The sequence below is a fragment of the Canis lupus genome, chromosome 12, assembly GCF_003254725.2.
Source record: "Canis lupus dingo isolate Sandy chromosome 12, ASM325472v2, whole genome shotgun sequence".
Lineage (NCBI taxonomy): Eukaryota > Metazoa > Chordata > Mammalia > Carnivora > Canidae > Canis > Canis lupus.
Genome location: NC_064254.1, coordinates 27,261,264 through 27,273,816, shown reverse-complemented (window position 1 = coordinate 27,273,816; position 12,553 = coordinate 27,261,264).

Below are 12,553 nucleotides of genomic sequence, written 5' to 3'. Positions count from 1 at the left end.
AAAAATAAAAATAAAATAAATGTAAAAGGCCAAGATGAACATGCAAACAGAAAAACTGGCAAAACAGAGCCAATGTGTGATAGAGAACTTATAACATTAATAAAACTCTCAGAATTTACCTACTGAAAAGTTCAAAATGATATTTTATTCATAAAATTATGCTATCAACTGCTAAAAATGATGAAAAATAACCAATCAGAAGACAACTTTTGGAAACAAAATATTATTTTATTTTTTAAAGATTTTATTTATTTACTTGAGAGAGAGAGAGAGAGAGTGAGCAGAAGGAGAAGCAGAGAGAGAGGGATTAACAGACTGCATTTAGTGTGTTGCCCCTCATGGGGCTCAATCTCATGATCCTGAGATCATGACCTGGTGGAAATCAAGAGCCAATCACTCAACGGACTGAGACAACCAGATGCCCCAACAAAAACTTATTTTTAAAAAATCAATAGAAGGACTATAAGAAAATCTCCCAGAATGAGAAGGAAAAAGATAAAGATGGAAAGATATTATATAAGAGACTCAATCCAGGAACTCCAACATTTACCTAACGTGTATTTCAGAAAGAGAGAATTGAGGAACTAGGGATAGGAAATATAAAAGAGAAGAAAAGGGACACCTGGGTGGCTCAGTTGGTTGTGTCTGTATTAGGTTCAGATCATGATCTCAGGATCCTGGAATGGAGCCCTGCATGGAACTCCCTGCTCAGCAAGGAGTCGGCTTCTCCCTCTCCCTCTGCCCCTCCCCCAATTTGTGCTCTCTTGTGCTCTCTCTCTCTCTCTCAAATAAATAAATAACATTTTTTTTAAAAAAGAAATGTTTGGGGACTGAAAACAACGTTTTTAAATTGAAAATACCTATGAAGGGGATCCCTGGGTGGTTCAATGGTTTAGCACCTGCCTTCAGCCCAGGGTATGATCCTGGAGTCCTGGGATTGAGTCCCACACCGGGCTCCCTGCATGGAGCCTGCTTCTCCCTCTGCCTGTGTCTCTGCCTCTCTCTCTCTGTGTCTTTCATGAATAAATAAATAAATAAATAAAATCTTAAAAAAAAAAAAGAAAATACCTATGAAAATTCAAGTGAGCTATATATGTATATAAAAATATAAAATTACATACATACATGTTCTCATTATATTGCAAATTACCATGGATAAAATTCTAAAGCCTCCATAAAGAAAACCCAGGTTCACTGCAGAGTAATGAGAAACCAACTGGCATTTCTCTTCTAATTAGTAGCACAGGATATGAGCAAATACTGAAGAGAAATGATTTTGAACCCAATATTTTATGCAAAGTTAAATAATCAAACAATTATGAGAGCATATAATACATTTTTAAATTTGTAATAACTCAGAAAATTTTCCTCCCAATCATATTTTTAGAGGACACTATTTGAATATCTAGTTTAGTAAAACAAGGAACAAAGTGAAAGATGAGGAAAGTATTAGAACAATGAAGCTAAGCCAAAGGAAAATCAGGACAAAGGTTGTCCAGATAGAAACAGGAAATCAGAAGGATCCTGGGGAAAAAAAAAAAAAAAAAAAAGAAGGATCCTGGGAGAGTAATGCAACAGACAGTAGTATGTACACAGTAGATATTCTTCAGGCATATGTTAAAGTGTTATGTTTCTTTTACTAGCAAGGCAAAAGAAAAGCAATTAGAAATACTAGTGAGAAATAAAAGTTTTATCAGAAACAATAATTTAAATATAGCAAATTGAATATGGAATGATTTGAGTAGATAGTTGAATGTGAGAAAAGAAAATATTTTATCAATGTTTGGAACATCATTTTTTTGACTGGTGCGTGGTGGTAATTATGTTGGACTTTAAAAAAGTATAATCATATTACCTGCTTCTTCTGTTTATTAAGTAATATTCACATCATGATCATAATGTCAATGCTATCTTTTGGGGGAGAGTTCAATTATCAAGATCATTCTATGCAAAACACAGAAACCTTAATTTTGGTTATAAAGCATAATTAATTATTGAATTAAATTAATAATTAAATTATTTAATTCCTATATATTTGGAGGTACAAGATCAAAGGTCAAATGGAAGAAAAGACAAGAATAGGATTTTGAGGAAGGAGCCAGTATATATTTTCTAAACTGATGGAATGAGAAATTAATATTTAAGAATATAATGTTAAATTTATAAACGTAACCATTTGAAGGAAAACAGCAACAAGTCATTACTTGTATAGTATTTACTATGTGTTAAGCACAGTTCTTTACATATATTAACTCATTTAATCTCCACAACAATCTTTTTTTTTTTTTTAAGATTTTATTTATGTATTCATGACAGACAGAGAGAAAGAGAGAGAGAGAGAGAGAGAGGCAGAGGGAGAAGCAAGCTCCGTGCAGGGAGCCCGACATGGGACTCGATTCCGGTTCTCCAGGATCACGCCCTGGGCCGAAGGCTGCGCTAAAACTGCTGGGCCACCCAATCTCCACAACATTTTATGAAGTTTTCAGATTTTCTTTATTTGGGAGTCAGTAAAACAGAGTCATAGATGGAGAGCTAACTGACCCGTGTTTACCTAGTGATGATGAATCAATAATGGAAATAAATCAACTATTTAATTTGGCAGAAGGTGTAGATTGGAAAAATAGTATGAAAAATATTTTGTATTAGAGTTCAAGATGTAGTACATATTAAATGAAGGTGATAAACCTAGAAATAAGAAACTATTTAGAGTTATGGTGTGATGAAGGTAATTATTAGAAGAATTAGAGGCAGGGCACCAGAGTATTTTCCATTTTAAACCATTTTTAACATTAACTTAATATATGCATAGTATTTTTCTTTCAATTTAAACTCATCACACCCTCCCAAACTTTCCACTCAGTTACATTTAATAGAAAGTCTCTTAACTGAAAGATGGCTTCCTCTCAATTTTAGATATTAGTATGATCATACTTGGGAAATAATAGAGGGTATTATGTTAAGTGAAATAAGTCAATCAGAGAAAGATAATTATTATATGATTTCACTCATGTGGATTTTAAGAAGCAAAAAAGAGAACATATGAGAAGGGAGGGAAAATAAAATAAGATGAAATCAGAGAGGGAGACAAATCATAAGTCTCTTATAGGAAACAAACTGAGGGTTACTGGAGAGGAGGTGGATGGGGGGATGCGGTAACTGGGTGATGGGCATTAAGGCATATAATGTAATGACTACTGGGTGTTATATACAACTGATGAGTCACGGAACTTTACCTCTGAAACTAATAATACACTGTATGTTGATTAATTGAATTTAAATAAAGTAAAATATATTTTTTAAAAAAGATCATACTTGGGAAGATTGCAGATAACAAAATAGAACTCATTCTGGTTGAACATGTCTCATTTGCCATGTGTCCGCATAGAATTTGTTTTATGTTCATAAAAGATGACATTAAAAATATGTTACAAAGCTATTGAAGTATGTTCCATATCACAAGACTTATAAAAGTAGTGTAGAGAAGAAAGATCTCATAGCCTTAGAAAGTAAAGATAATGGAAACATTACAGCAAGAACTAGATAGTAAAAATACTACAGAGTCAAAGATACCAAATGAAAGATAAATCAGAAGCAGAGTCATCACAGAGTTGTAGAAAGGAAGAGAATGTTTATTCACGCTCTTTGTCAACTAATATTTATTTATAGGTTCTTAATACATTTCAGATGTTAAGTGGTGAACATAAAAAAATTGAAAATGTAATTTGTTCTTAGATAGCTTACAGTTTAGCAGAGAGTATGAAGGATGTGTATATGAATACCCTTTGTATATAAAGGAAATTGATAAGTACCATCAGACAATAACAATTTGGTATGGTAACAAAAGTAAGGGGAAAATGATCCAGGGAGATGATAAAGAGAGCAATTTAGCGACTGTGTTAGTGTTATGTGCTCCATGACACATAGGAAGCAAGGTAAGGTCCATCCCTGGGGTTGACAATTACGGTTAGGAGATAAGGAATATTATGTGATACAGCTAATAAACCAATCAAATGCAAAAGTAACCATGTATTTCCTGGTAAGAGACCCCACTTCCTCCCAGTCTTTTTTTAGGACAGGATAGTTACCCACAACCCTGCTGGGAATGTGGCTCACCCAAACCTGGGATACTACAAGGAGAACAAGATGAGAAAAAAAAATACCATACTCTTTGGCAAAACTACACACTAGATTCCATGATTTTAACCTTGAGGTGGTCAATTTTCCGTCTTCTCTAATGTGTGTAGGATTTGATATTCTGTGGTGCCCCCAAAACTCCTACCCCCACTTCCTTTCTCATTCTCTGTCTCATGCCGTTGTTTGTCAGATTCAGAAGGACTTTGAGTCAGAGAGTGAGGAAAAGGGAATAGGGCGGTGCAGATGGGGAGGGAAGGGATAGGAAGGGATGAAGAACTTTATAGGGATCTTACGGGAAGAGAGGAAGAGAGACCAAGAGAAGGTAGCCTCAGTGCTCGCCTGCAATAGACTCAGGGCGATCTGACCCACAAGAACTCCACTCCCCGTTGGTGTTTGATTTGTACCTTTTCCTTTCTGGTAATGGCTCAGCTTTCTCTACCTCTCAAATATGATTAAAGCTTTAATATTTTATGGTGTAATTAGTTGCATTCAACATGTCAGAGGATTTTGGAAATCATAGGAGTGGACTTTAAGCTAGGAGGGCAGTGTCTGCTCTCACTGCACAGACTGTTTAATTTATACCTTGCTGTCCTTAGGGTGACAAAAGCTAGTGAGCACACCCTCCACATTTTGCACATGTAATAAAGGGAGAACTGAAATTGACAACAGCATGTTAAGAAATTACTGTTGAGGGGCACCTGGGTGGCTCTCAGTTGGTTAAGTGTCTGCCTTCGGCTCAGGTCATGATCCCAGAGACCTGGGATCAAGTCCTACTGTTGGGCTCCCTGCTCAGTGGGGAGCCTGCTTCTTCCTCTTCCTCTGTCTGCCACTCCCCCTGCTTGTGTGTTCTCTCTCTCTTTCCCTGTCAAATACATAATAAAACTAAAATATCTCTAAACTTAAAAAAAAAAAACAAACAAAACAAAACCCTTTCAGTTCAAATAGCGTATAAGCAATGGAGCAAGGTTCCAAATGGAAGACTTTCTTTATTATTATTATTATTATTATTATTTTAATAATAAATTTATATTTTTTATTGGTGTTCAATTTGCCAACATACAGAATAACACCCAGTGCTCATCCCGTCAAGTGCCCCCCTCAGTGCCCGTCACCCATTCACCCCACCCCCCGCCCTCCTCCCCTTCCACCACCCCTAGTTCAGTTTCCCAGAGTTAGGGGTCTTTATGTTCTGTCTCCCTTTCTGATATTTCCTACTCATTTCTTCTCCCTTCCCTTCTATTCCCTTTCACTATTATTTATATTCCCCAAATGAATGAGAACATATAATGTTTGTCCTCCGATTGACTCATTTCACTCAGCATAATACCCTCCAGTTCCATCCACGTTGAAGCAAATAGTGGGTATTCGTCATTTCTAATGGCTGAGTAATATTCCATTGTATACATAAACCACATCTTCTTTATCCAAATGGAAGACTTTCTGACTCTAAAATCCAGGTACATGCCATATGTTTAGAAAAGAACAGATACTGCAACTTAATTGCATTAATGTCCTATTTGAGATTTGATAAATTATAACTACAGAAATTATTTTGCAATGTCAGTTTGAGATAATTATACCAAAAGAAACATAAATGAATCTTCTAAAAAACACCAAACACTTATCTTTGTTAATTCTCTTAAAACACACAACTATTGACTACATTCAGATCTATTACCTGCTTTGGTGGACTTAATAAAGTTTTATACATTATTACAAAATACTGAATGGAACCTAAATGTTCAAAAGCATAAAAATTGACTGCATTGTTGAGGCTTATCAAAGTGCTCGCCCCATGCTCACTTAGAAAAAATATTCCAGGGGTACTTGGGTGGCTCAGTCTGTTGACTCTTGGTTTCTGTTCAGATGGAGATCTGGGGTCATGAGATAGAGCCCCAAGTCAGGCTCCACACTTAGACTTTCTCTCCTTCTCTCTCTGCCCTTCCCCACCTCAAATTAAAAAAAAAAAAATCTAAAAAATATATATATAAATTTTGGGATTAGAAGTTAAATATGTTCTCCTGAACTTTCTCTGGAGCTTGGGCTCCAATCTATGGTTAACATCACAGTGGAAAACACATTCATCACTTTTCATTGTGAAGCTATAGCTATTTAACTCTGCCAGCAGACAATGGGTTCCAACAAGGTTAGATTCAGGTCTTACTTATTTTTCTGTTATTATTACTTTGTACCCTACCAGTTTCTTTTCTTTCTTCCCATTTCTTCTTGCTTTCTTTTTTTGAAATAATGTAATAAAATGTTCCCCAAAGGTCAAAAACTACAATAGGAAGAATACCATAATTAAATACAAAACTTCATTTTATATTACATCATTGGTTTTTTTTTTTTTGTGATGCCAATTGAATTTTAAGTAGAAGGCTATAAGACAAAAGGTTTATAAATTAATGTAAGATGACTAATAAATACTATAATATAGAATAACAACTAATGGTTGCTGCAATCCCAGCAAGGGGAATACTTTTACCTAATTCCCCTTACATTTATCACGCTGAAATTTCAATTTAATGATAGCACAGGGAAATAGTTACAATGTTTAAAAGTAATGAACTAGGCTCAGTGGTTGAGTGTCTGCCTTTGGCTCAGGGAATGATCCCGCAGTCCTGGGATCGAGTCCCACATTGGGCTCCCTGCATGGAGCCTGCTTCTCCCTCTGCCTCTGTCTCTGTCTCTCTCTCTCTGTGTCTCTCATGAATAAATAAATAAAATCTTAAAAAAAAATTAAAAAAGCACACAATGACTAAAGAAATTTACTCTATTTTAAAATTTTATGGCAGTCTTCCTGTAATTCCTTACTAGTAGAAATATGGGCAAATATTAGCTTTATTTAGGATCAGATTTATTTCTTTGATATATACATATAGTTTTTGTTGATTGCTTCCCATGTTAGTTTCTTAAGAAACTAAAGAGTATTTTGAGGGGCGTTGTGGGTGATATTGAAACCCAGTGAACAAAAAGAGGCAGGGAACATGACTGAACAATTTTTATAAGATAAAAAGACATTCAGAACTCATAATGTGCTCTAGAGTAATTACTACTTAGCAGTTGTAACATTACAATAAACCAAATGTCAGATTTTTAAACATTTATTTTTTATTTTTGAAAGTTTCATTTTTAAGTAATCCCTACACTCAAAATGCAGCTCAAACTCACAGCCGGAAGATCAAGTCACATGGTTCACTGTCTGAGCCAGGCAGTGCCCCCAAATGCTAGATTTCATTTGTTTGCTTGTTTGAAACAGTGCACCAGCACATGAAGGGGTGGTGCGTAGGAGTGGGGAGGGACAGAGGGAGAGACTCTTCAAGCTGATTCCCTACTGAGCACAGAACCTGACCTGAGGCTTGGTCTACGGACCAATGAGATCATGACCTGAGCTGAAACCAAGAGCCAGAAGCTTAACCAACTGAGCCACCCAGGCACCCCGCCCCCGCAAATGTCAGATATTTAAATAATCAAATATATAAATGAACTGTTATGCTACCTGCTGTAATGATCTTAAAAATCGAGTAACTTTGCCACTATCTTGGTACAAAAGATATCATTTCTAGGGTTATGGATCACATTTTCTCCTCATAATGCCTATGTTTTATGTGATTAAGATAGATCAAGTTGTGGCACCTGGGTGCTCAGTGGTTGAGCGTCTGCCTTTAGCTCAGGGTGTGATCCAGGGTCGGGCGACCAAGTCCCGCATCGCATCGGGCTTCCTACAAAGAGCCTGTTTCTCCCTCTGTCTGTGTCTCTGCCTCTCTCTTTGTGTCTCTCATGAATAAATAAATAAAATCTTAAAAAAAAAAAGTCAAGAGAGATAAACAATTACAGTGTATTCCTTTTACAACGTTATTGATTTTTTTTTAATGTAAACTTGTATTGCAGTATAAAAGTTGACGTGTTAGGTAAGAAGAACTGAGCACATTGTGGCCATTAACATTAAAACAAAGAAATATTTAAGGTATTTAATTTATGTTTATCATCAGATTCTTTTTAGTATTGTTGGTATAACTTCGTAGGCTTTGGCCTCAAGATGACATCCAATCAGCTTTACTTCAATTATTCTTTTTCTTCAGCTACTTTTTGAATTATTTTTAACTTAGAATTTCTTCACGTAATAACAACAAACTGGAGTTAGGAGTTTTCCAATAGTCATTTCCTACTGAAGCCATAACAAATAAGTCCATTTAGTCACCATAAATTCTCACTTAGTCAAAGGAGGGCTATTTGGGAAATTTACTTTATACTTGACTCACAATTTAAAAATATTGAGCTCATGGGGCACCTAGCTGGCTCAGTCGGTAGACCATGTGACTCTTCATCTCAGGGCCATGAATTTGAGCCCTACATGAGGTGTAGAGATTACTTAATGTAAAAAAAAAAAAAAAAAAAGTTTTCAAAAAAAAACGTTGAGCTCATTTTCAGGTGGCTGAAGAATAGAGCATTTGTTTGGGCTATATTGCTGGTGTTTGGTGACAACATATTTGTGGGAATTGAGTAGCCTGGTTAGGGAAACAGAAGCAGTGTGGTTAGCAAGTCCTGGCTTCTAAGAGTTATGGAGGAAGATGTTAATTTTTAAGAGCAGTATAATCCATGAAGTGTGTTCTTCTTGATAGAGAAGCAGTCTGTCAACTGGGAATACAAACTCTAATGGTGATGTTTCCAGGGAGAGTTACTGGGACCCAGGACTTTTCTAAATGCATTGTTCTATCAGAGTCAGGGGGTTGGTAGACCAAATCAAGGAAGGTTGGATCCTAAGCTCAGGTAAGATTCAGTGGTTAGCAAAGTCCTGGAAACCGGACAGACTGTCAAACATTGCTTTTCACGACATTGTGGCACTATGCTGGATTGTCTGTTTACCTCTCTCTGCTTTTTCCTGGATATGCAACTAGATACCCAGCTTCCCTTGCAGTTAGATGTAGAGTGTTACTATTAGAACGGGATTAAAATGCATGTGCTTCATGCATTTTTCTCTTTTGGCCTGACTGGGATGGCAATGCACAGGGAAAGTTCGAAGCCACAGGTGAAATATGGCGGAATTCCTGCGAGCATGGTTACCCGAAGAGCTGTATGGAGCAGAGTTCCCCTCGCCCAACCGACTCTGCAAGCTGCCTGTATTCGTTCAAGTGACCATGAAGGTCTGAGCAGGTGCCATTCTAGGCTTTTGGGTGAATGAGAAGTAAATTGCTATTGAGTTGAAGCATTAAATTTTGGGGTCTATTTGTTACTGTAGCCTAGTCTACCTCAGAGATACATTTGGTAATATACAATATCTACATACCTAGTTGCCAGCAATTCTGCTTCTATCTATTCTCTATGAAATTCACTGTTACGTGAACAAGGATACCTGTTCAAGAATGTTGATCACTGGGGTACCCTCTTGGGTCAGTTAGTAGAGTATGTATCTCTTGGCATTGGGGTCCTGAGTTCAAGCCCCATGTTGGTTGAAGAGCTTAAGTTAAAAAAAAAAAAAAAAAAAAAAGAATGTTAGTTGTAGCACTCATGTTAGTAGAAATAAAATTGGGGGAAAACATAACTACTTTCACAGAGGAATGGGTAGATTGTGGTTTGCTCAATGGAATACTACAGAGTAGTAATTATGTAAACACATTAGCATGGATAAGGTAAGTAAAAAAGCAAACTCCAAATTAATTATGTAATAGCGCCAACCTAAATTTAAGACCAGCACATGATAGAATATTTATATGTACTCCTTATTTCTAGTGAAAGCATAAAACTAATTTTGTAATTCTGGGACTGCCATGAATAATTGTGCTCTAGGGGGCACCTGAGTAACTCAGTTGGTTAAGTGTCTGCCTTCAGCTCAGGTCATGATTCCAGTGCCCTGGGATTGAGTCCCATGTTGGGGTCCCTGCTCCTCGGGAAACCTGCTTCTCCCTCTCCCTCTGCCTGCCACTCCCCCTGCTTGTGCTCTCTCTCTCTCTCTCTCTGTCAAATAAATAAATAAATAAAATCTTTTTAAAAAATTGTGTTCTAGTTACACAACCCTCTGGGTCAACATTCATGTAAACTACAACATTTATGCAATCTATACATTTTTATATGGCAGACCTAAGAAGGGAGGGCAGAAATATGAGGATGATTTTTAAAATTGTGTTTGCAACTGATTTTGAGAGAAAGAAGGAGAGAGAAAGAGAGGGAGAGAGATGAAAAGAGAGAGGGAGAAAAGAGGAGAGCTAATATGGTCAGAGCTAATATGGTCAAAAATTAACAGTCTTGTGGTTCATTAGTAGATGCCTTTTTATTTTCATCTTTTTGATATGTATGGAGTATTTTATAATTTAAAATTAAAAATAAAATAAAATAAAAAAATAAAAATACAAGTCAACAATGTCCCAAGAGCTATTTTTAAAATGATTTCACTGTAAGGTATTTCTGAAAATGTAAGAATATTCAGAAACCATTGAAAAAATGAAATTTCTTTTTCATAAATGTTTTAAAATATTTTATTTATTCATTTGAGACAGGTAGATAGACATAGAGAGAGAGAGAGTATGAGCAGGAGGAGAAACAGAGGGAGAGGGAGAAGCAGACACAGCCTAAGTCAGGACTGGACATAGGGCTTGCTCCCAGGACCCAGAGATCATGACCTGAGCCAAAGGCAGACACCCAACCATATAAGCCACCCAGGCACCCTGAAAAAATGAAATGTCTATTTAAAATGTAGTATATTCAGTGATATAATTTTATGCTTGTTTGTTAGCTATAAAATTCTATGCATATACTATGGTTTGTCTATAGCATATGTGCCAGAAAATAGAAATATCAGAATACATAGGCTACAAAATGACTTCTATGGTTTGTAAAGGTCTCTACTCTACCAAAATAAAACTCATTACTTTCAGTTGCTTTTACATTGGAATAAAGAGGGGATTGGTGGGAGTTTGTAGATACTTTACTATGGACACTTTATCTATCATTTGCATTATTACTTGTTCATCCATATTTATAAGAGTGAAGGCAAAATCTGGTTTTAATAGCGTTAAGGACAATCCAGAAGTACAAAAAATGAAGTATGTATGAAGGGTAGGTGCAGTGTGGCAAATTATGTTTTCCAAAGGTGGCCACGACAATATCTCTCGTCCTGCCCACTCTTCTTACAATATGACTTTTTTTCTCTTTCCACAGATAAATGGATGGTGTCTAGGCTATGATTTCCCTCCTCCAGCCTAGGCAGGCCTTTGTGACTGTCTTAACCAAGGTGTATGACACAGGGTGCTGTGTGATTTCCAAGGATAGGTTGTAAATATGTTACACATGTTCATTTTCATCCCTTGGGGTGCTCATGTGAGGGTGTGCCACCCACATATAACCACTTCAAGTGCCTTGAGGCTGCCATGCTGTAAGGAAGCCTAAACCAACACACAGTGAAGGATAAGGAGGAACTCTGAGACTACTAGGAAGAAAAGTGCCTGACCTGCCCTCAGCTGCTCCAGCTCTTCACTGTTCCCACTCTGACTGCAATTGTAGTCAGCACCGATAGTTAAGTCCTTCCTGAATTCCTGAGCCACAGAAACCATGAGAGATAAGACTGATTGTTGCTTTCAGTCACTAAATTTTTGGAGTGGTTTTGTTTACAGCACAATATATAAGTGGAGCATGTAGAAGAGAGGATAGGACCAGTTACCAGTCCCCATTTTCTCAGGTTTCATAGTACCAATTTCTCCTTTCCACTTGCACAGTCTCCTGGTCTGGCCCCTGGCAGTGCTTTATTCATCAAGAGGGAACAATCAGTGTTTCTTGAATAAGTGAAGCAGTCTGAAGAAGCTGAGCACTTTCATCGCATCATCAAAACAGTTGAGAGAAACATACACACCCTTGCATTCTAGTCACTGTTCTTCCCACAAATAGGTCACACACTTATTTTGTAAAGTGGTCTGATAACTCACCCTTCTAGAGTTTGGCTTCAAAGTTTCACTTCGTTTCTTCAGTCATAGTGTTTTCTTTTCAGTATAAATGTTAATGTACTGTCTTCAAAATGCTAGCCTATTTATCTGAAATTTTTAAGCCACTGTATACTTGAAGAATGAGTTTAATGTTGAGGTATTGCATACATTATGGCCCAAGTACTTCTTTCTGTGTATTGTTACTTCTCATCCTTCAAATATGGAATAACGACCTTCAAAGAAAGGTCAGGAAGCAGAATTTCCAAGGAAAAAGGATTACAAATTAACTTTAAAATGATCAAATCAAACATTAAAAAAAAATTAAAGCATTAGTTAACTAAGATGTAACTGATAAGTTTCCAGAGTATTTGTCTAACAGGTTCATTATAACTTTTGTTTGTAAATCAGAAAATCCCAGTGTAGGGTACTAATTTAGGACAAAAAAGGAACTTGTTGGCTTGTGTAAACAGCTCCTATCAAGATGAGCAATACAACCAGCATCAGAG